The 24522-nt window shown below is 54.5% G+C and overlaps 1 long non-coding RNA gene across 1 annotated transcript in view; it reads right to left on the bottom strand.

Annotated features, from left to right (window-relative positions):
• The window catches only part of LOC122463546, a 48628-nt gene extending 24958 nt beyond the window's left edge, over positions 1-23670 (bottom strand). The window contains exon 1 of the long non-coding RNA XR_006287013.1: positions 23429-23670. This is a non-coding gene — a long non-coding RNA (uncharacterized LOC122463546). The remainder of the gene's footprint in view (positions 1-23428) is intronic.
• Positions 23671-24522: the final 852 nt, after the last annotated feature.

Below are 24522 nucleotides of genomic sequence, written 5' to 3'. Positions count from 1 at the left end.
AATTTACCAAGTGTCATGGTGGATTCTCCATCACTGACCATTTTTCAATCAGGATGGGACGTTTTTCTAAAAGATCTGACCTAGGAATGGTTTCGGGGGCCGGTCTCTGGCCTGTGTTACGTAGGAGGTCAGGTTAGATGACCACAGCAGTCCCTTCTGGCTTTGGAATCTCTGAAAGCCAGTTTTGGTGGTGGTGGGGAAATGGGAAAGATTGATGTTCCCGTCTGTTAGAGGACTCAGAAGGCTAGGACATTCTGGAGCCATGAGCCCATTGCATGAGACAGTGGGAATGGCTTAATGGGCTAATCACCAGGCATGCCATGCCTGAAGCCCCTGGAATCACAGATTCAAATCCTAATGCAACCCACCAAACCCTGCTTGCTTCCCAGTTAGATAAACCAAGCTCTGCCGTTAACTGTGTCTTTTACAGACACGGCCTTTCAAATCCAGTCTTCTCTGCGTGGGTATTAAAGACTGTCCAGGACTTTTCATCCAAGGTGGGTTTTGCCCCAGTAATCTCAACCTCTTGTGCATTCGATTGTCATGCCCCACCCCAGAGGTGGCTGCATTTCAGCAGCGCGGCCATCTGCCAAGCAGTTTCAGGCACCGTACAAACAGAGCTCAGTCTCATCCTTTGATCCTTTGGAAATTCACCCACCTCTCTCCTAGCCCCGTCATTTCTGCGCTGTTTAACAACTCAACAGCAGTGAAATAAATGGCTCTATTGTTTGTAAAACAAAAGGAAAATAAATAACTCCTCCTGCCCTTTGATGCACAGAACCTCCTTTGCCCTGCTGCAGCCCCGGGTGATTTTCTATGCCAGGTTATAAAGCCTTAGCGCAGAGCGAGCTTTGGAATGGTGACAGGTCTTTCAGCGTAGCTGCTTTAATACCGTGCATCTCAGGGGACGGGATCAGAGGCAGGTGGACGTTTCCAGCTTTTGCGAGGTTTGCCCAGGAGCCTTTATCCTTGGGCTTGTGCAGCATCTCCTACCTGCTGCCTTTCCTCATGCAGGGGGAGGGGGAGTGAACATTCGGAAATCAACACGTTCTCCACGTACAACAAGGCAACTCCTTGCCCAGCCAGCAAGCTCAGGCAGCCAGTCCTGGTGCTGTGTGCTGGTCAGCAGCGAGCGTCTCTCACCCCAGAGGGAGCTATGCCATTCTTTGTACACAGGCTTTGGGATCCTTCATGAGTAAAGCGGAAGCATAAGGGAATTGGGCACCCAAATCCCAATGCAATTTAATGGGATTCAGGTGTCCAACTCCCATAGGCGCTTGGGAAAATAGCAGCCAAAAAGAGCTCTTTGCATCTACTTGCAGGTGCGTTTTCCAACAACGATGACTACGCATGTAGACACAGCAGGCCAAATTCATTTCCCGCACATCGTGAGCCCAATGAGCTTCCGTTTGCATAGCAAGCTTCATACCAAAGCCCCTCCCGGCCCACACATGGCTCACTTCAGTCACCATGAAAATGCAGCCACCTCTGGGGTGGAACATACCAGCTGCTTAACAGCTCACAGCAACATTAGACACAAGTTCAGCTGCCCAATCCTGCAAAACGATCAACCGACCTGGAGACCTGCTGCAGTTAATTCAACTCCAGGTAGGCGAAAGGGTCCAGTGGGGTGGATCCCTTCTCCAGCAGATACTCCAGGGGAATTAAGGGTGGCTGTGACATTCAGAGTGGCTGCAGCATGCAGTGAGTCCCACCTAGCTAGGGATTTGTCACAGCAGAGAGAAGGAGATCCACAGACCTCCATCCTTAGCTGGCATAGGCATCTCACGGAGGAGCCCAAAGCCCTGTACAGACACTGATGCATTAACCCTCCCAGTCCCCCTTGGTATTACTGCCCCCATTTTATGGCCAGGAGAAATAGAGACCCAGAAGTTTCTGAGCGAGGTCACATGCAGCCTGCTGCGGAGCTGGGAGCGTCGACAGCATGGAAGATCTAGCTGGGGTCCTGCCCTGCATAGCCAGTGCAGCTGCAGGAGAGCCAACTTTCACCTTTCCCTCCACCCACCAGCAGTATCCCCGCTGGCAGGAGCCTGGTCTGCCCCGAGTTGCCATTTCCAGCCGCCGGCTGAGTTTGTGGCATTGGCAGTTAGGAAAACACAGCCTGCTGGAACCTCCTGCTGAGGGAACTCCAGGGAGCCTTGAGCTAGATTTGACCCACTTAAGCTTTGAGCGCCGAACTGAGCACAGGGCATCCGGGGAAGCAGCTGGGCAAGGATCGCACCCGGAGCCCCACCATGCTGCCATTAGAGACACCGCTCCCACTGCCCTCCACGGCTGGAGAAGGGGATTGGAGACCCGCACTGCTGCTGGCTCCATGGCAGAGGAGGAGGAGACAGAAGGGATTTGATGGATGGAGATTTCCTGGATCCCTCAGCTCCCTCAAACCCCTTGGCTGGCTTGTTTTCTTCTCCAGCCCTCAGATCTCTCTTACCGTAAATCCTTCAGGATTTAACTTCCAGCTACCGATCCTTCTGACAGTAATGGACCATTAACTAACTCGACATAAAACGGAAAGTGTAAATCCCTCTCCCACGGGGCACTGCAAAGCAGATTTAGGATGCAGGCCATGAAGCGCAAGAGTTCATTGTAATCACAAACGAGGCCTGATTAACTCTGCCTGCCCGGCCTCCCCCAGATCCATGCCAGTGGAGGAGCAAAGTGGGAAGGAGATGCAAAGGCTGCTGCGGGCATCTGTCCAGTGGTGAATGGCGTCGGTTTGGGCTCATCTCAGGTATGGAGGGAACGGCCACAAGCCAGGCGGTGGGAGAAATGGGTTCGCAGTGGGGTTCTGCTAACCGCGTGATGGGCACCGTAGAAGCACCGGAGTTAGACTCTGGGACAGACTGGCTGCAGGCTCTGGGGAAGGAACAGAAAGCGGGGGCTGGATTTCTGGGGCCCATGGGGAACGGATGCTGGGTGAAGCCTCTGGGAGAAGGGGAACCCGGGCTCTGCTAAAGGCCAGACAACCGCAGATCCTGCTGCAAAGTCCACTGGAGCGAATGGAAAGAGTAGACTGCGGAGCAGAGCGCTCCACGTAGAGTGGTTTGATTCAGTCTTCCTCTTCTATTCCTTGAGCCAGCCCTGTCGGCCTCTCTCCCCATTGCTCCAGCTTAGCCCTGCTCTGTTCCTGCAGCCCATGCCTCCTACAGTCACTCTCCCCAGCAAGGCATCTACCGCCGTCCCTCAGCAACCTAGGATATTGCAAACTAAGGGCCCAGTCTTGCTGCCCTTCGTCACCCAAGTAGATGCGTAGGGTCTATAGCCAGGCAGTACAAGGCCCGCCCTATGGGGCTAGCTGGAAGTCCAGCACGTGGGCTCAGAGCAGGCTCCGTTTGAACAGAGCACCCGGGGCCAATGGACTGCTCAGCCCGTCAATACTGCCATCTGTGGCAGTGGAAACTGGCCAGCACAGGGCCTTGTTCGCCTGTCTTCTGAAGAAGCAGAATCTCTCTCCGGCTGTTTGGGACTGAGCAGCGTTTCCAGACCACAAAGAGATGAAAGAGACCCCAATGCCTTTGAAAAGCATTTGAGAGGACTCCGCTTCTGTGCCTTGGGAGATTGGCATGCAAAGAGAGTCTGTGGTTCCTCCGACCTCCCAGGCTCTCCGTTTTGATTAGGACACTTGGAGCCACAGAGGATGGACAGGGCGGGCAGAGTTAAATGGTTGGGAAAATTGGCCAGATTCTGATCTTGACCCTTGGCTGCTCTGGGGAACTGCCCCGCTTCAAGCCTGCAGTGTAACTGCACCCCATAGATGCACAGAATAGGCGGGCAAAGCTGCTCATCACCAGGATTTGTACCAGTGAGACTTAACCTGGTTTCAAACTGGGGTGAGCTGCACGGGCGCAAATTGTGCTGCACTCGTGAGGGTCACGGCTACACAAGGGGCTTGCATGGGTGGCTGAAGTCCAGGCCTAGCAAGGCCCCAGGGACATGACTGCAGATCCAGAGCCATCCCTTGGACATCTCTCTGGATTCACACCAGCGTGGCAGAGATGAGCTTGGCCACATGGGTGTCATTGTGATAGGCGGGGGGAGCAGGAAAAGCCAGTCACAGTAAGGACGTGCACGCAGCCCCCCTAACTTCACCGTCTCACCCCTCCTGCCTGCTGCTATGCCCCTGCTGTGCGAGCCACCCCCAGCACTGGGACTGCCACTTCCACGGCAGCCTCTGAACCAGGCCCGTGCCCTTCCGCAGGCGGTGGCATCCCTGATTGCCGTGGAGATGACTGCGATGTCATCAGCAGCAGAGGATGGGCTCATGCGATGTGGGGTTGAGGCTGTTTTGGTGCCGACATCCCCAGTGACCGAGAATGGGGAGGAACCACACGCTTGTGCGGGGAGGGGAGTGGAGCAGCTCTGGGCACCCTGGCACGGAGGGATCCTTGCTGGGCCTCTGTGGGCTCTTTGACGGGAGCGCCTCGGAGACAGGCGGAGGTGCATGCCCTCACCCCCAAAACGTCTGCGCTTCCAGGCCTGTCCTGCTGCGGGACAGCAGGGCCAGAGACCTCCCTGCTGGCTCCTTCATAGCAGCAAGGGGGAAGGCAGCTTGGCCAGCCGCGCTGGAGCTGACTTATAGCAGAAAGCCGCAGCTCAGCAAGCGAAGCAGAAAGAATCAATAGAGCCACAGTGACTGGAGGATCAACTCACCTGATGGGGGGGCGGGGAGGGAGGGAAGAATGAAGTAGCTGAGACAGAGAGAGAGAGAGAGAACGAACATGCACGGGCACACCAAAGTGAAGGAAGAATGGAAGAGAGAGACAGGGAAAGAAAGAATGAGAGAGAAAGTAAATAGCTGGACAGATGGGAGGGAAAGGAGGTGAAAGAATGAAGCTCCGGAGGGCAAAGGAAATGGACAGAGGCAAAACTCCCACAGGTGAACTTTGCCTGTACAGTAAAACCTTCTTCCCCATCAAGGCTGCTGGCACATCTCGGCCGCGAACTCGTGCATGCTCTCCCACTCCTGCCCTGCTCCCCAGCTGCATGCTTGCAGCGCTCCCCCAGCAGAACCGAGCACTCTTGCTGGAACCATTCATCCTGAAAACAGCACAAAAGCAACTCGAAAAAAAAGCGTCTAGAGGGGTCTGGAATTTGTCATCCCTGGCAGGAGCTTTTGTGTATAATAAAACAAAGTCTTTTCTCCTGCCTCCACCCCTCCCCTTTGTTATGATGATGATTATTAAGAACCTTAATGCCATCTGTCTCGCTGTTTCATAAATAACCCCCTAATCGAACCGCGCCGGGTAAATGGGCAGCCGGGCCTGTGCAATTTGTTTGACAAAATGAATCCATGAGACTATGAGACTGCAGAGAAATAGAGCAGCTTGGATAACGTGTTAAACAAGAGACAAATGGCTTGGCAGGGCGGCTGGCGCTATATTTATCCACGCAAATGGAACGCGGGGCTCATTTATGAGAAATCAAAACAGCACCCACAGCTGTCGGTAACTTGAGGGGAGGGGCAAGGAAAGAGGCAGTGTGGTGTTCAGAGAAGGCATGCTGGGATTCCCCCCCTGTGTGCTGTTCTATTCAATCATGAATACTACCTCAATACAGGGATGGGGCAGGGGCTGTGCTTATCACGGGGCTTTCATAAACCTCCACACTTCTGTGAGGTAGGAAGGGTTTTTCTAGGGATGGTTTTAAAAATTAACAAAAAGAAAAGGAGTACTTGTGGCACCTTAGAGACTAACCAATTTATTTGAGCATTTATTTAGCTCACGAAAGCTCATGCTCAAATAAATTGGTTAGTCTCTAAGGTGCCACAAGTACTCCTTTTCTTTTTGCGAATACAGACTAACACGGCCGTTACTCTGAAACCTTTTAAAAATTAAGGGGCCCAGCTCCTCAGCTGGTTTCCCTGGGCAGAGCTCCACAGGAGCCAATACCAACATGGAGGGTTTGGATTAGTGGAGGATTTAGGAGCCCCAGTCCTGGACCCGGACACCATGGTGCTAGGTGCTGTACAAACAGAACAAAAAGATGGTCCCTGCCTCTGCTGCCAATCTAAACACTAGTGTTCAGCTGGTGTCAGCCTAGTCCGTGGTACTTAGCATCCTTCTGTTCGAGGATCTCCACGTGCTTGATAAATATTAATTCAGCCGCACCACCACCCCATTGTTGCAACTCTTTTTGAGGTAAGTAGTGACAGGGTCCAAGCTGGCGCAGGGAGCCGGGGCAGAGAACCCAGCAGTCCTGATTGGGCAGCCAGGGGCTGAGCCATGCTTAACTGGCCAAAGGGAAACCCAGCGACCAAGGCCCGCGTATGCTCCTGGGGAAGCAAATGACCCGTTTCCACTTGGGGACCCCAGGCTAGCAGCACGCGTAGGGCAGGCGGCTGGACCTGGGCTGCACTGCCCAGACAGGCCGCGCAAGGCTCCAGCCTCAGGAGCTGTAAAACGTCTAGGGTCCATGGAAGCACCTGCCTCACCAGAGAGCCCCTGGCTGGATCTGGCTAGTTTTGCTCAGCTGCTTCGTGCGAGCTCCAGGTGCCAGTTACAGACATGCCAGTGACTCGCAGAACCCAGGGGAGGGGATCCAGGGCGATGCTCAGGTTTAGGCACAGGGATCTTGAGGTTTAGGTGCAGGGATCGTAACACCTACTTTCCTTCTCTTTTCTCCCCCCCATCTCTCCCACTTTTCCCAGACTGGGATGCGCCTCATTCCTCCTCCCAGACAACACTGCCTCTCCTGCACGCACAGCCCCCGGCAGCGGCTGGCTTATCAGCATCATCAGCACCTTCCCAGAGAGGTGGCAGGCAGAAGCAAAGCTCTGCCCTTTCCCCAGACCAGTTACCTGTTGTGCAGTCTCTCCCCAGCCCCAGGCGTGATCCCAGCACACTCGGCTGTGTTTGACTTTCTTCCCCATTTCCAGCAGAGGAGACAGAGAGAAATCCTGCCTGTTTGCGGATGCCGGCCTCACTGGCTCCGCTCAGCCGCCTCCTCCCAGAGCCAGGCACTCTTCACCAGCTTTCTGGGGACCTGCCCTTCCAGGTTTCTGATGTTTGCACTTCTAGAGAAAAAGCCATCCCCAGAGAACACATCCCAGGTTATATATTGTGCCTAGTGCATGCCGGGACAGGCCTTTGGGAGCCCCATGGTGGGGGGTGTCACCCTGGCCTGGTACATGCCGGGACAGGCCCTTTGGGAGCCCCACGGGGGGGGTGGGGGTGGGGTCACCCCGGCCTGTTGCATGCTGGGACAGGCCTTTGGGAGCCCTGGGGTAGCAGAGCACAAGGATCCCCCCCAGTTCTGATGCAGACATGACCAACAGTGCTCCTAGCTCTGTACCTCGCTATTGAGGGTTGGTGCTTTGATTTGAAGGAACTGCACCACTCTGGTGGTGCTCACAGCAGTAATGGGATCCCAGAGGGGGAGCAGGGCGTGAGGCGCAACCCAGCGCGTGGGGAAGAAAGAGTGGCATCTCTATGGGATGTGGCTAACTGATTGCAGAGAACTGGACCCAGGATCCAGCTAATGTTCAGCTCAAAGTTCGGTCCATGATCCTGCGGAGCTTCGGGCTGGGGACTGAGGAGACCTGGGGTGAATTTCCAGCCCTATTCGAGGCTGTGTGCGTCCACTGGCATAGCTCCATTCCGGCAAATGGAGCTGAACCCATATACACGCTGATAATCTGGCTCTCAATCTCTCTGGGCCTCAACTCCCCAGCTGTGAAATGGGGGTAATAATCCTTTCGCCCACTTTGTCCGTTCCATGTATTTTGTCTGTGAACTCTTCTGTCCCTGACCACAGGGGTGTGCAGTGCTGGGCACAACGGGGGCCCCCTAGACACTGCTATAACCCACCCTCAGGAGCAGTTGTGTCGAGATACAGCATCTGGAGCTGCTGCTGGGAAGCCTCTGTTTCCTCACAATCACTCTGTTTCCCAGCAGAGACCATGAATAAATAGCAAGCGTTTAGCACACAAATGCAAGAGCTTTTCATCGCTCTGCAAATTGATGCCCTTCCACGCTGAGCGGAGCACACAGCGTGTACCCGCGTGCATGCGGCAGCTCCTGTAATAATCTCCCTGAGACACCACAGTGCGGCTGTGTTCAAGCCATGGGGCAGATGGGAAGGGGCTGAGGGTGTGCCCCATGTGGGAGCAGCTCAGCTCATTTCTTCTTTAGAACCTAGCTGCCACTGAATCACTGCTTAAAGTGGGTAATTATCACTCTGGGACGGAGCAGCCTTCCCATAGGCTGGAAAGTACCATGGGCCAGATACAATGCTAGCACCACTGGAGATAGCCTGGCCTCACAGCCGTGCAGTCCCTTCCAGGACTGTAAAATCCAGACCAGGACTTAGAGGACGGCGTGTTAGCCTGGGAGCTAGAGAACCACAGGATCTGGCTGCGTCCAGCAGTCGCAGGGCATGTCTACTCTAGAAAGGTAAGTTGACCTATGTTAGGTCAACTTATTACTGCAGTGGTTCATGTCCACACTATGCTTCTCCTGCTTGGGTGCATGTCCTCACCAGGAGCACTTCCACCTATTTAAGAGGGGCAGGGTGTGGGGGCTGAAAGACTGGGCTGCCCCCTGGGATCTTGGCTCCCTCCTGGATTCTCAACTCCCTGCTCCCTGCCACAGCTGGGTTCCCACTTCGGGGTGAAGGCAACACAAACTGGGTTTGTTGGATAAACAGCTTTTTTTTTTTTTTATTGGGGGTGTTTATTGGTTAAAACCTAAATCAGAAGCCCTATTTCCATTACAGCATTTCCATTAGACCTGTCCCTGGTCTACTCCTGGGGGGCAGTACAGATTCCAGGCTCAGGCTGTATTTTCTATACAGACAGTAAAGAGAACTCACGGAAACACTTGACAGAACTTCTCGCTGACAGCTCTCCCTGTGCCATGTCTTACAATCATGGCCAAGTCTCCTGGAAAGTTGATTATATTAAAAAAATTTTTTGCACGCTTTTTATTTTTTGTAATGGGCCAAAATAAAAATAAATATTCCCACTGCTTGGCCTTTATACTCGCAAATATCTGAAGTGTCTGTGCTCAGACTTTGCAAACCGATCTCCCTGCAGGCCACCACGCCTGGGAAAGATTAGCCCAAGGGGTAGACGTTTTGGAAAGAGAGGAAGTGAATCAAAACAGGGCTTAGAATCAAGGTGCTGCCTCTCTCTCCCACTACCCAATTGCTCGGTGGAGCTGTGCACCAGAGGGAACTGCAGGGTGTATTTTAAACGCTCATCAGGGGAAGGAAAGTTTGTTTGCTGTAAGGCAGTCCTCCCCATCCATCTTTGCCGAGCATTCCCCTGCCCCCCCAAGCAGCTGTGTAACACCTCCGCATATACCTCCTTCCCGGCTCCTTGTGCATACGCGGTTCCTTTTTCAAGCAGCAAACTGAATATTTTAAACAAACATGGCTTAAAATCTATAATTTATGGGCCAAGCTTCAGAAGAGAAGATCAGTCGCTGTCTCTTCCAGAGCCGATCCTATTTTACCGGCTGCATCGGACCGTGCTACGCCTTCTGCATTTCTGTCTGGCTGGGGTTGGGTAACCGAACAGCTCTGGGAAGGGCAGATGCCAGTTTTCAGCTGGTACCCCAAGAAGTTCCCAACTCCCAAGGCCACTTAGATCCATGAAGTTACACTAGGGTGAGCGAGGGGAGAATCAGATGCAAGCGTCTGCTTGGGGCCCGGCCCAAGCGCCCAGAGCAGTTTGGATTCTCTGATTGGCTGTAGGCCTGGATGGACAAAGAGCTGAGCACTAGAGTGGCTCAAAAACAAGAAGTGTTGTTACGGTTGGTGTCACCAGATGGTCCCATTACACACAGTCTTCCCTTGTTCTTTTTCTTCGGGTGCAAGCAAGTTTTTAGGCTTGGAAGAAACGCTAGTGTTGTTTGTATAATCAAAAACTAAGTTCTGGGCAAAGGCAGCTATGCAAGCCACAGGAGAGCTGATGCCCTGCCTTGTTGATTCAAGTCAATTCTTGGGGCAGAGTTGCATTGGTGTTGGGCTGCGATTCCAGAAATAAGGGTCTGCCCAGCAGGCTGTTTGATCCCCACTATTCCAGGACTGGGTATGTGTGTAAATAAAGCAAGTTTAGAGTGTACCTATATGCCATGCCATTGATTTTTCCTCTCTGGGGAAGCCAACCTGTAAGGCCCTGGCCACGTGATATTGTTCGGTGGAGAGGAGACACTAGTGTCGGAAAAAGGGGTGACAGTGTTTTTCATTTAAAAAATGCTTCATTTTGTTTGAAGTGCCAAGGAGTTTTTCCAACAGAACATGGGTTTTCCATTAGGTTTCAGTTTGAACAGAAAGAGTGCTTAGCATTGTAGGGTCCCCTGGGGGTGGGGGGAGAGGGAGAGAAGGGGAGAAAAGGGAAAACCTCCCCTTAAATCCAGAGATGAAACCAATATTTCCCTTTTGAGTCATTTCACCAAGTAAAAATTATAGAAGGAAACTTGTTTTTTGGGGAGAGTGGGGGTGAGACACAAATTTAGCATCCTCAGAAAAGTCATTTTTCCACCACAGTTTGACAAGTTCTGCGAGGCTTCCACTCCAGCCACAGGACCACAAAAAAGCCCTAATTTCACCTTGTCTCCCCTCTAGTGCTTTTGCCACGACTCTCCCCAGTCCTCTTCCCTCAGGCATTCAACAAGGGCAGCCCCACCAGCCCAACTAGAACTGGTTGAGGACCAGTTTGCTGGCTGGCCACAGGGATCAGTTATCAGGTGAGGCTCTGTCCAAGGTACCTGTCACCACTGAACCTAAGCAGTCGCTCACCGACTTACAGTGAGCTCCCACTTGATGCCGCATCAGTATGGATGGGGTGAGAAGACCCTCCATGCATACGCAGCACATGTGCCCAGCCTCGGAGGAAGCTGGTAAACTCAATGTCATTAGCCTTCACGAAGGCAGCAGGCCTTGTGCGCCAGCCAGAGCTATCACGGCGAGTTGGCTATGTCTCACCCACACCTTGCACGCCCCTGGGAACAGGGGTTGTGTAGAACATTGTGAGCAATCCAGTCCCAGAGAGACTTTACAGCTGTCAAAACGCCACAAACCCCAGCTGCTCAGAACTTCATGCCAAAGGCAAGAACAAAACTCAGACCTGCCTACTGTGAAAGATCAGGCTCCTTCAATGAGGGCTGAAGGAAGAGTCTCCGTTAACCGTGTGGGCCTTAGGACACATGGCTGAGTAGTCCAGCTTCCACATATGCGCACACGTGCCAGTTCAGGGCAATACGCTGATATCTATGTTGCGAGGCAGGAGAAATGGAGGGGAGGGGAAAAATAGGAGCATATTGTAAACTAATGCAGCATATGGCTTCCAAAAAAAAATCCCACAATTTGCTTCTAGCTCACACCTGAACCCAAAATCCACGACAGATCTTTAAATGGGCACGCTCAGAAAGCGGAGATATCCACTCCTTCCATCCCCGCTTCCCTCTTAGAGACCCCCCCAACACCCAGATCAGACTGCAGGGGGGCTCTGAAGGGCTAGCTCCAGCCAGACCTCCATACAGAGGTGAACTGAACAAGAATGCTGATGGGGAATGGGGCTGGTGGTGAGGAGGCGCTGCTGGGCATGAAGCTAGAGGGAGAGGGTTTTTGAGCCTGTTTGATAGCAGGCTCAGAAGCATGTGGGAACGGAGATGGAATAGCGACAAATCCCCAGCCCACGTGAAAACACAGCCGCCTAATACCTCCTGGATTAGGGGCTAATTTAGCTCCCTGGCAAACAGACACTTGTTGTGAGGGGCACCTCCCCCGCTCTTAATTAGGGACTGCAGGAGAAGAAGGGGGGGGGGTGGGAGGATGCCGGTAGGAAAGCAAAAACAGCCTTGGAAAGGCAGGTTTTGTTTGTTACCGATTCATTATCCTCAGTACACACAGGCAGCATGCGCTGCCAGGGACCAGCTGAGTGCCATGGGAGAAGCCCTGCATAGCCAGGGCCCCTGTTCCACTGCCTTGACGAGGGGGAATTGGGAGCTTCAATCTACCCGTTCAGTGGCTGGGGTAGACTGAGGCAGAAAGGGGAAGTTGCTCCCTCTGCCACCAATCCTGCACCCAGCCACCCCCCAGGAATGGGCTAGGTTTGGCTCCTCTCTCCAAATGGGCACCTGCCTTTGGTTTTGCAGGGAGATCAGTCCCTGCAAGCTCATCAATTCCTAGCTTCCAAGGCCAGAAGGGACCATTGTGATCAGACAGTCAGGCCTCCAGCAGAACACAGGCTGCAGGGCTTCCGAAATCATGAACCCTTTTCTGCCCTGCTCGGTCCAATCGCAGACACACAGCAGCCACTTACCCAGCGTGCACGAATCCCTTCGACGCAAGAGCGGGGCCTGAGCCGGAGCCCTGGGTACCCGAGCCCCAAAATTCTGGACCCAGCTCTGAACATGCTCAAAGTTTTAGAGGTGGCGGGAAGTGGAGACCAGTGTTTGGATCCAGCCACTAGCTAAAGGCTCCAGCTGCGAACACCAATCCTAGCCTAGATCCACTTCTAGGAGTCTGTGCCGGGCCCCTTCCAGCCAGGCCAGTGCCCTCCTGACTCTCTGGACAGCAGATCCAGCCAGCACCTTGAAAAGCCCAGGCCCCGAGCCCCCTGGCCCACTCCCCAGGCTGAGCTGTACCTGGGAGGGTTTGATGCTTGTTCTTTAATGGGAGCGAAGAGGCTTTTGCTTAGATTAATTAATTTGCTGCTCTTCCCCGTTTTCTGGCCCATCTTTTATTCATGCCCAAGTGGCGTAGATGCTGCTGCTTTCACAGGGTGTTGGCATTAATATTTAATCCCGCAGCCTGCTCATATCGAGCAGAGCTGGTGTCCCATGCAGCTGCCCCCTCTCCTGCCCTGCACCCCTCCTGCTCACAATTCTCCCCGCACCTTGTTTCCAAGCTGGCATCCACCTCTTCCTGCATTCTTTCCCTTCCCTCTGCACTCCTTACAGCTGCGTCCTGTTTCCTCTCTAACCGTCCAGCTGCATTTCCAGGTGTCGGGCTCTTCCAGCTCCGGAGAGCTGCCAGGCAGGGGTGAAAAGCCCCAAAAGCCCCAGGAGTCCTCTTGCTCAGTGCAATAGCACTGGGCTGGGGCGATGGATGGAGAGGCCAGGATCCAAAGAGGAAGCAGTGGCTTCATCAAAACCTGGGGGCATCGGCCCCAGCATTTGGGCCCCATCCCTGGGGTCACTGGCCTTTGGGCCGCAGCAGTAGGAGATGCTGATTTCCCAGGGGCAAGGCTCCCGTCAACTTGCATCTCCAGCAGGACCAGCAACCCCAGCTAAGGTTAATGCAAAGCATGGCACAACGTTGGGGCGCGAGGGGCTATGGGAAGCATTGCTGTGTGATGTATTCTCCTCCCGCCGCCTGCAGGCGGGCAGGATCTTGGCAAGCTCACTCGGCAGCGCTACCCAGACCACACCCACACTGGAGAGCTGCCACTGGGCCCAGCCCTCTTTCATGACGAGCAGCGTTTGGAGAGGCACTTTACACACTGAGTGGCAATGCCATAATCCCCTTCAAATCAGGGCCATTCAGCGTCGGCACCAGGAGCACACTAAAGCTTTCGCATGCAGGCCAGTGTGACAGAAAGAATGTTTCCTAGCAGGATTGTGGAGGCTTTGTTTGTCTTAATTCCAGGCCTTGAAGGATTATGCCGTCTTCAAAGGTGCTGCTGACTCATTCCCGGCCCACTCATTAGAGCCGCCGTTCCCGTACAGCATTGTGTGCCTCGCACTGCCGGCATTCTGATCAGCTGGCTCTGATGTGTAGTTAGCACTGCTAAAGAGGCAGATTAATTGAGTTCCCATTCGCTACAGGTTCTGCTCTGGATTCGAGTGCCGTCTCCTACTTGAGAGCTGGTGGATGGGTCGGAGGTGGGCTTCTGTTCTGGCCTTGCTCTGTTCCGGGGAAGGGGTGGGCAGGAAAGGATGGGCTGGGGGCAGGGGCAAACAAGAGTCCAGGGGGGAAAAATGGGGAGGGGGATTTCAGTGCTACAGCCTATCAAGGAAAGAGCGGGTGTGAAAGACGGCTGGACCCCAAAAGATTCTGAAGATGGACGCATAAGGGAAACAGGTGCCTGATTCCTTGAGACTCTAGGCACGTGGAAGCCAGAGACGAGCTCTCACCTGCTGCCTTGCTCCAGGCAGTGCAAAGTGAAACAGGCCAGCAGCTCAAAATGGGAGAGAAGGAGATGCACAGGGAGGTGTGTGCCCTGGAGTTTCAGGCCTTCCACCCAGATCTCAGAGCACCCACGCTCTGGGATGCTTACAACGTGCCGCTTGACACAGGGCATGCCTCCCCCCCATCGAAGCGGTGACTGCAGCTCGGCGAGGCACACTGGCGCGGGCGGTCGTCTCGCCACCCACGCTCCTGCTGTTACCTGCGGTTACGAAAGGAAAGCCAGTGTCAACCTGTGCTACAGTCACACCTTGTCTTGCAGTACAGGCATCCCCAAGAGGGGCTTGTTTCAGCATGGCTTAGACCCATTCCTAATCGCTGTCAGCTAGACTGAAATAAGGGCTGGGCTGCACAGTTTTTGGACCACTAACGATATTGGTTTCGACACGGATAAGAGTTGAAGTGATTCAAGCTCCTAGCCGGGACACACGTCTCTCAGCGTAAAGGCGCTTGTGAGTCCAGTGCAAGGCGCTGTACCAATCTAAAGCACGTCTATCTCGCGACATCCACACTGGTCCTCGCCCTACTGTCGCCACACGGGCACCATGTCACGCTCTGAACCCAAACGGCGGAATTGGAACAAGAGACTGTTTGGAACAGCCCTCGGAGAATGGCTGCACTTGTGCGGCCGCTTACTTCGTTCAAATCTGGGTCCGATCACGTCCATAGCCAAACAGGGGCCGTTTCCTCATGTGGACAAGGCCTGATTCAAACTAAGGGGGTGTCTACACTGCAAAAAAGGGGTGTTCTTAGCTCAGGTTAAAAGAGCAGCGAAGATGGTGGCCACTTGGCCTTTAGCTCAGGCTAAAGCCTGTTGAGTCGTCTGGGGTTGAATTCGAGCTGCTGACCGGAGCGAAAAGCCAAGTTGCCGTGTCTTCGCTGCTCTTTTAACCTGGGTAAAGAATACACCTTCTCCCCCTCCCCCTAGGGGTGTAAATTACCAGGGCCAACTCCGCCGGCTTGCTAGAGCAGTGCAGTGTGTGAGCTCACAGGGCTCCAAGGGCAAGGGCAGTTGAGCTCTGCCTGCCTCCTGAATTGCCCCCGGCAAAGCTAGAAGTGGTGCAGGAGAGGAGGAGGAAGAAGAGAAGAGTTCTTGGCTGGCAAAAGGCAACAGCGGTGGCCCCGGGTGGAGCCACGCAAGAAGTCAGCGCCATTTGCGGTTCCGGGAGCCAGCGTGCCCCCGCAGACCCTCCCAGAGAGCGCCATGGTCAACCGCATGGGCCACGGCCACCGGAGAGCTGTGGCCTACGTCACCTGGTGCCAGCCTGGCTCGCTTCCGTCAGGCTCCCCGCTGCTTCGTAACTGTGAGCAGTGGACTCTCCGCAGCCTCCTTAAGCCCTCCTGTCCAAATTAAATGTCAGATTTGCATATTAGTTCTGTGTTTTCGGCCCCTTTAGCCAGCAGTGGGGAGGAAACGTGCGGGGATCCAGTCGGGAGATGCAGGCTTGGATGGCGCACCCTGACGGGAGGGAAGGAAACACCCATTCAGTGGTCAGTGTGCTCGGCACGGAAGGGGTCAGCGGTTGAGCGTGTGTCTGCGTGGAAATTTTGAACATGCAAGGAGCTTGGATAGCTGCACTTTGCTAAGGAAGTGCTGCTGTCTTCAGAGACTTCAAAGTGCTTTACAAGGGAGGGCACTGTCCCCTCTCAGCTGGCACAGAGACACCAGTCCTTCAGAATACCCAAGAGATACCACAGACCCCCATATTACAGATGGGGAAACTGAGGCACACAGACAGGCAGGGACTCTATCCAAGGACATTTAGGGCTGTAGTATGGAAGCACCATGGGCATGAGAGTCAGAGGTGCTGAGCCCCTGCACCTCCCAGTGACTTCAGTGAGGAGTAATGGGTGCTCAGCATCTCTGCAAAACCAGGCCTGGTATCTGAGCCTCACACAGCTGCCTCCCCCTGAATCGTACCTTGCAGGCTGCAGAGCATCACCTGGATAGAAAGGGAGCCAGAGTGAGGCAGCTAGCCCATGCTTCCTGGGGTCGATTTCTGTTCCCATTTCTGTTCCTCCGCTGGGAAGAGTAAATCCCCCACCCCCCAGATTTAGGGATGCAGGAGTGATGCAGGGAATTCATCCCTGGAGCCCCTCTCCTCCAGTACCGGCTGGGTTTCCAAGCGGCGAGTTTCCTTTAATGAACAAACTGTGGCAAGGAAAGAATTGAAGCAATTACTTGTTTGACGAGTTCCTCATTACAGCCAGTTTCTGAAGGGATTAGAGTCATGTCTTCCCCAAAGCCAGCCCAAGCCCTGCATTCAGATGAGCAGGAGAGTGCCTTGCTGACCACGGATTCAGAGCGGGGAGGGTAAAAGGCATGCAGAGCCTTCCCCTTCCCCAGCACCCTGGGCGTTGGGGCAGATGAAGCGATTGCTATGTACCGGGGGTGTGTGAGATTTTATATATAGGGGTCTGCGTCAGGATATGCCTACACTGCACCGTAAGCCCGGGTCTGTAGGTCCAAATCCATGCCTGAGCATGCATTAGAAACCTGGACTTACGGCTGGCCCTGTGCTAACACAGGCCTTCTGACTCGGCTCTGCAGCTTGAGCGGCGTTCACGCTGCAAAACGGTGCATCCAGAGGGCTCAGCACAGCCTCTGCAGAAGGCACATCCCCCTTCCCGGGCAGCAGGCGGTTTAAGGGTAACCAGGTTCCCAGAAACCCATAGAACCCAGTGCCAAGAGCCCAAGCACCCCAGGGGTGCGGCACAGCAGAGCAGCCAAGGCCGATAATGGACCCTTCAAGCCCTGGAGGTAGCTGGAGGGAAGCCACAGCTGCCCCCTCCATTCACTGAGGCTCTGAAGCTCTGTGCTGGCCAAGAGCCAGCTTAGGGGCAACTGGGATATAGGGCTGTACGGAGACAGCCCTCAGGGTGGGACTCGCGGGAACTGAAACCGGAGGTTCCCACGTCAGACCTGTCTGAGCCCAACCGTCCCAGCTTTTAGGGGGCGCTGTAAGACCCCACCTCCATTTAGGCCTTTGCCCAACAGATACTGAGCATCTCCCCAGCAATATCCCCCTGGATTTGGCCCCTCTTGCTAAGGGAGGAGACCTGTCCCCCTTTCTGGGGAGATGGTGGCATTGCTGTATTATGCAAGATACCAAGGGGGGTGGGCACATCCCTCAGCAGGGCATGAATAATGCTTAATTCGGGGGGGAGGGTGCGTGGCTCTGGCTGGCCTGAACCCTGGCAATTCTGCACCCTTGCAATGCCCCACTGGGGGCCTCTGAGCTACTGGGCAATTGGGGCAGACCCACCTTGTGCCTCCAGCACCTTCCCGCCTTTGGTCCCTGTGCCAGAGCCGTCGAAGGGCTGACTGGCTCTAGCCCATGCGCAGGGGGATCTGGGCAATATTAAAAAAAAAAAAACCAGAGGGAAGGAGAATTGAAAAGATCATCCACCCTGGAAAGATAATAAAGGGACACAGTCCCTGGCTTTTTGCAGGAGCAGCTCCTCCAGCTCAGGGCAAGGACCTGCAGCCTGGATCGCTTTCAGAGGCCACTTGTCATGGACCTATCTTAATTGGGTCTCTCCATCCTGCCCTTCTGCTGGAGCGCTCCTGTTGTCATGCCGCTCTCATGCTCGAGGGAGGGCATGACAGCAGGGACAGAGGGCAAGCGGCTGGCAGAGAGCTCCTGGGGAAGGGCAAAGCTGGGCTGGCAGCGCTGGAGGCAACCAAGGTGGGGGCATTTGTTGTGAGAGGGGAGGGGGCAAGGGCAGAAGGGGAGGAAAGTGGGCCGGGGTCTGCGCAGTATATGGGCAATACGTGGGCCTGACTCTCAGATGTCAGAGGCACTTGGAACAGGACCACGCCAACCAAGGCATGCCTGGCACGGGGTCTCTGGCGTGGATACTGGAAGATTCAGGCATACTGAGAGCTTTTATTATTCCCAGGGCAAAAATCTTTGCTGTGCTAGAGTTTGAGGTGGTTTTTCTTCTCGAGAAGCCAGGAGCACTGAGTCTGGCCACGAGGCTCCGTGTCGCAGGGAGCTATTTCTCATCCGTGGATCCCTCCTGCAGCAAGCTGCTCCCAGAGTCACGTCTCCTGGAGGGGGCAGTGTGCTGTGCTGTCCGAACGCTCCATGGGGACAGGCGATGGAAGCTGCTGGGGAACCCAGGTCTCTCTTTCCCCTCTATCCTGGCCCTGACTGGGTGGGGCACATTGCAGCGTCTCATCTCCTGCAGCTGAAGAGCAGACACCCATCTGCTGTTTCCAGGCTCCCTCCACAGACGCACATCAGATGGACACCAGATTTTTAGCTGGTGCAAATCACACTGAAATAATTGACGACAGGTTTCAGGGTAGCAGCCGTGTTAGTCTGTATCCGCAAAAAGAAAAGGAGAACTTGTGGCACCTTAGAGACTAACAAATTCACTGAATGCATCCCATGAAGTGGGCTGTAGCTCACGAAAGCTTATGCTCAAATAAATTTGTTAGTCTCTAAGGTGCCACAAGTCCTCCTGTTCTTTTTATTGAAATCATTGGAGCTCTTCCAATTTGCACCCACTAGCCCACTACCTCTTCTCATCCCTACCCCAGCTGTCATGGCAGGGTTCACAGGGGAGGGAGAGTCACACAAGGATCAAGGGCCTTGCAATTAGGGGTCACAATTGTGGGGCTCTGCAGGGCCCCCCAAATTTGTTGAAACCAGGTCCAGGTAGGAGAATAGCAGCTGTTTTCTCCCTGTCCTACTGCAAGTCCCAAGTAGGAATAAAATTGGAGAGGATTCAGAGAAGAGCCAAGAGACGGATTAAAGGATTGGAAAACCTGCCTTACATGACGGAGCTCAATCTATTTAGCTTAACAAAGAGAAGGTTGTTGACATGAGAGATGATTTGATTACAAGGGGGAACAAATATTTGATAAAGGGCTCTTCCATCTAGCATACAAAGGTCTAACATGATCTAATGGCTGGAGATGGAAGCTAGACAAATTCAGACTGGAAATAAGGTGTAAGTTTATCAGCGAGGTTAATTAGCTTTGGAACGCGTTACCAAGGGTTGTGGGGGATTTTAAAATCACAGGCAATTTTAAATTCAGGACTGGATATTTGTCAAGAAGATCTGCTCTTGGACAAAGAGGAATTATTTCAGGGCAGTTCTCTGGCCTGTATTATACAGGAAGACAGACTAGATGATCACAGTGGTTCCATCTGGCCTTGGCATTATTTAATTAAGATCAGTAACGATGCCCCTGGCCAGAGGGGCTACCCAGCATGCAGGGTCTTGCAGGTTATTTTTGTTAGGAAAGGAAATTGATTACGTGACTCATACACTTCTTTGGTGCAATCCTGTTTATTTACAAGCACCACGCACAAGTTCCTGCTTCCCTAACACCTTAGGAACAAAGAGGAGCCGTTTCCTCACTTGCAGTTTCCAAGCCTGCCTTTCCAACCAGAACTCTGCCCAAGAGAAGCTCTCTTGGCTTCCTTCCAGGGCCATGCTTCCCCTACTTTGTTCCTGGTCTACTCTTTCTGGTTCCTTTCAAACACATTCAGACAGACACCGGAACCAATCAATGCTCCAGCCGCTACATTTGCAATCAGTCTCCAGGGAAGCCCTTCAGGCCATAGGACTCAGCTTCTATTCAAGCCTTGCCATGCTGGGGCCATGCCTTGCACAGTGGCTTCTGTTGTTTCAACTATCACTAAACAAAAAGGCATTTAATCACTCTTTCCTTGAGCCTGAACAAAAGGTGGCTAAGATCTCCCACCAGCTTCAGTGGGGTCTCTGATCGTCCATGGATCAAAGATGCCACCAGCACCCTCCAGCATAACAGTAACTTTGCTCCTGAAGATGGAGCCCAAGAAAAGGAAGGAGGAGGCCTTGAACAATCTGCCCAGGCAGAGCCTGCTGCTGCACATCTGGAAAGCATGACTCATCCTTAATGGGCCAGATGCCACAGAACTGAGAGATGCTAAACATCCTTAGAGGGTCAAACCGAGGCAAGCAGAAAACCCATCCAGCGAACGCTGCTACCCTGAAGTGAAAAGGCCCCGGGAGGCAGCGGGGCCAGGAGGCATCTGAGGCAGGTGTCTCCAGGGTGGGATTCTTCGACTGCTGGGCTGGATTTTGCCAGCAGCAGTCTCTGAGGCTGATGGAAGAGGAATCTCTCAGCTGACAGGCAGCTCCCTGGGGAGGAGCAGGTGGGATATGATTCCTCCTTAGTTACCGGCGCTGACCCCACCCAGCCAAAGCTCACATGAAATACCAGCTTCCTGGGTTGAGTCCAAGCCACAGCCAGGCCCCCAGCAAAGGGACTTAGTACCTGGGGGTGGTGGGACCTGTGGCTCAGCGGCACCCTGACCTCAATAGCCATCTCCTGTTTTACCCTGGAACTGGGCTGGGGGGGAAGGGTAGAGAAGAGGGAGCTAGGTAGACAGCACTGAGATCATGACTTTCCACTGGAGCCCGGCAGATATGCTGTTCACACACGCACCATTATAAATCGCATTCAGCTTGTGACGGCCGGAGCCCCCTGGGGCTACTGCCTTCCACTGGAGCTCCTCTGTGTCTGAGCTGCGGTGCCAAATGGGAGCAAGGATGCTCTCTTGTGGTTAGCCACCCAGCCCTGCCACAGAGTCCCTGTGAGGCCTTGGGCAAGTCCCGTAGCCACCCTAAGCCTCAGTTGGTCATTTGTAAAATGGGGATAATATTGGCCTTTTCCCATCCTCTGTCTGTCTCAGCATGCTCCTGTCCAGCACCCAGCACCGCCGCACCCTGATCTCAGGTGCGGCTTCAAGACACTACAGCAACACAAATACAAGCGTGACTGAGAGCAGCAGGCCCTTAGGGACTCAGTGATGCCAAGGAAACTGCCAGGGCCGGTGAGCGAGTATTCCCACATGACATGGTGGCCACCCCGTTTGTCCCTGCGGTGCCTTGGGCCACCCCTATGGAATCTGATCTAAAACCGACTCAGCCCCTTGACCTCCCCAGTCTGGTGGGGGTTACCCCAATCGTAGCCGTGCACTGCCCAGGGCCTCCCCTGAGCCGAACTGCGGCTCACTTCCCCATCCCCGCTGGGCCCGATGGCAGGGGCAGCCGCCATCTTAGGCTCTCACTAAGCAGGAGCTGAGGAGAGCATCATTCAGAGCGAGAATGGGAGCGGAGGTCAAGATCTCGGGGCTGCGAATGGGAACAGAGCGCCTGAGTGTTCACGCACCGGCCCTTTTGCGCTCTCCTCCGTGTGTGCTGTGGAGGAAGCCGGGTTCTCTGTATCCATCTTCCTGTCAGGAAGCCCGTAGGCCCCGACAAGCCGTACTCCCCGCTCTGCGAGCTCTCCAGCACAAAGCCCAGCTAATACAGGGAGAGGAAGGAGTCTGCAGGGCTCTATTGGCAGAATGCTGCTCTGCTGCAGAGACTGGCTCCCCCTTATCGATGGGGCTCCTCTGCGGAGCTAGCCTGGGGGAGATTGGGGGACACAGGCTGCGTGGGGACTCGGAGCTCCGGGTGGGATGCAGGGAAGCCTGCCCACTGAGGGAGAGGGGGAGATGGCTGCACAGGGCATGTGGCTGGCCAGCAAGGTGGGTCCACAGCTACCAGAAAGGCCTAGCTAGGAGGGTGCCCTGCCTGCGGAGGGGATTGTGGCCGTGGTGCTCCCTGAGCAGCAGAATGGTGCAGGGTGCCTGCCGGGGAGGTAGGAGCCAAGCAGTGGTGTTATGGGACATGAATGAGAGTTTCAGAGGAAGCGCGAGGACCAGAGCACTCAGTGACCCCTCACCGATGCAAGCAGGACCCCTCAGACATAAGCACAGCCCTTGTTCCCCTTGCCCCTGCCATTGCTACAGGCACCCAGAGGCAGAGTTGTGGGCGGTGGATCTGTCCAGTTCCTACAGGGAACTCCCATGCAGAATGGTGCCGCCCACCCCACTGGGTCCCCTCACATTCGATACAGATGCCCACCCTCCACCCGCCTCTCCGACAACCTGCTATCCTGGAGGATGCATTGGACAGGAGAGGGCAGGTGAGGCAAGGTGGATGCATCCCCTCTGGGTGGCAATGAGCCAGGCCACCAGCCCACTGGGAGAGCAGCGTGCAGCAGCAGGTCCTGCAACCAGCAGCAGCTACGACCGCGCTCCTCAGGAGGATGGCTGGAGCAGAGTATCAACCATTGCAGGGCCATATTCTGGGAAGAGGGGCTCCACCCTGTGGTGGTTCCTCAAACGGCAACCAGAGATGATAGCACATGCCTTGGATTGGCTGCAGGCCCATCAGACTCTCCAGTTACAGGACTCCAAGCAGGGATTTCCCCGGCCTGTATTGTGCAGGTCAGACTCCAGCTCCCTTCCGGCCTTAAAAATATACAAATGAAGCAGCCAGCAGAAATTCTGCCAGGAACAGCGATAGGGAAAGCCCTGTGGCCATTACACACCCGGCTAGAAGGATTTATGGCTTTGGTTAGCGCAGGGACTGGTGCTTCACGTCGAGAGCCGGCGTCACAGCAGCTTGGCACCATTTCTATCCTGTGCTTTGTAAAGGAGAACGCCCACCATGAATAACCCAAACCTTGCCCCCCAGGCTGCACGCCAGCCTGCCTTGGGGACATCCCCCCGTGCCAAACTCCTAGCCAGGGCCTCAAAACCAACCCGTGAAGAGAGCGAGAGAGCGCCAGTCAGACAAGCCCCGTCTGCCAGCGATCGGCACCACACATACCCCAGTAGCCAGAGAACTGCTATAGGAACGTAGGACTGGAAGGGAGATGCTGAGCCACCGAGTCCAGGCCCCGGCTCACGTAGGCAACCCCAGTTTCCAAGCACAGAGCAGAGGAATGCCCCTTACGTTACATCCCACCCCCTCTTTGCTCCAGCACATGAATACCCCATAGGGCCACCAGCATAAAGCCCCACTAAGCACGCCCTTGTCAAACCTACTCTCATTCCATGTCACACACCACCTAGTCTAGGTTGGGTCTCTCCTGGGATCGAATATGGACCTTAGCACTATGACCCACAGCTAGCTTCATGACCTCATTCTCCTCACCGATTCATCATCTTCTCCCAAAATGAGGTTACCCCTGCGCTTCCCCCCGCCCTCCTCCACACACACAATCCCAGCCTCTGCCCTAAGGGAATTACTGGCAGCAGATCAAGGCAGGAGGCAGATAAGCAGCACACAGACGAATACTGACGAGCAGGGCAGGGGTGAGCACCAAGAGCAGCCTACTGCTGATCGGGTGTAGGAAAGGCAAAGCGCTGCAGGCCAGCAGACAGTAGGTGAGAGGCAGCGTCCAGTGCTCAGTAAATGAAACGCAGGGTTTACTCACAGGGCCTCCCCCACCACGGTGTCCTCTGTCCGAGGGGTCATGGGAGCTGTGCAGCTGGCTGCGTCTCCACACAGCTGTTGTTGCAATGAAGTGAGCGTCCTGGGCCAGCTGAAGAAAGGGTGAGCTTGCCAGGCTTGTGTCTGCATTAGACAGGGCTGGAGCAGGGCCATCTGCTCCAGCATAAAGTTCCTTAAGACACAGAAGGACACAAACCCTCCCTGCCCTAAACGCACTCCCCTCCTAATGAGCCAGAGACAGAATCCATCATCCAGACCTGGCAGCTAAGGAAGCCTTTATAGTGGGTGGGGCAGGGCCTGGTCTCTCACCTTGGGGAAGGGAATTAACCCCTTCACTGCCTCAGTGTGTGTGTGTAATTACATATACCCTGCCACAAGGAAGCCCATATAGGGGTAAGCCCCACCTAAACCCGCATGAGGGGCAGGGGCTGACCTACCTTCAGGTCACCAGCAGGCTCTGGCTTGGCTGCAGACTGGCATCTTCCTTTGGGATGGCCCCGAGGGGCGGCAGAGAGGGTGTTGATCATGGTGATTCCATAAGGGACTCCCCCATCCCTGAGAGCCCAGGAGAGTGGCCATTGTTCCCTCCAGTGACCCCGAGAGCCCGTCTCACAGCACAGTTCAGGGAGCACTCCCTGGGCTCTGGGCTCTGCTGTTCAGAGGCGCGAGCGAGTGTGTGAGGGGCACTCAAGGAGACACGTGATGACCTCCCACTTGGCCCTGGACCACCCCCCGCTCCTCACTCTGGGCGGCTGTGATTCAGAGGAAGCAGTTTCACACCAGGCAAGGGTGTCTGGCAAGAGAAGCCAGATGATTCATCACTGGGGATAACAGCACCTGTATCCAGGGCTCGCAAAGCGGGGAGACGTTGGAGGCAATAGCAGGAGGGGTGATGGCAGCACCACCCGTCCCAGGGGTTTAAAAATCACAAGTCAGGCCCCCAAAATCACAAAATGGGCTTAAAAATCATGGCAGTAACAAAATAATTCTGGGTTCTTTTTCTTGGCCTTCTGCTCTCTGAGGGAATGTCCATGGTGCAAAAATACTCTGTGACAGTGAGTCTTGTCCCAGGTCAAC

Source organism: Chelonia mydas, chromosome 22 (assembly GCF_015237465.2).
Source record: "Chelonia mydas isolate rCheMyd1 chromosome 22, rCheMyd1.pri.v2, whole genome shotgun sequence".
Taxonomy (NCBI): Eukaryota; Metazoa; Chordata; order Testudines; family Cheloniidae; genus Chelonia; species Chelonia mydas.
The sequence above is the reverse complement of the archived record's forward strand: the minus strand, read 5'-3'. Positions and strand labels throughout refer to the sequence as shown.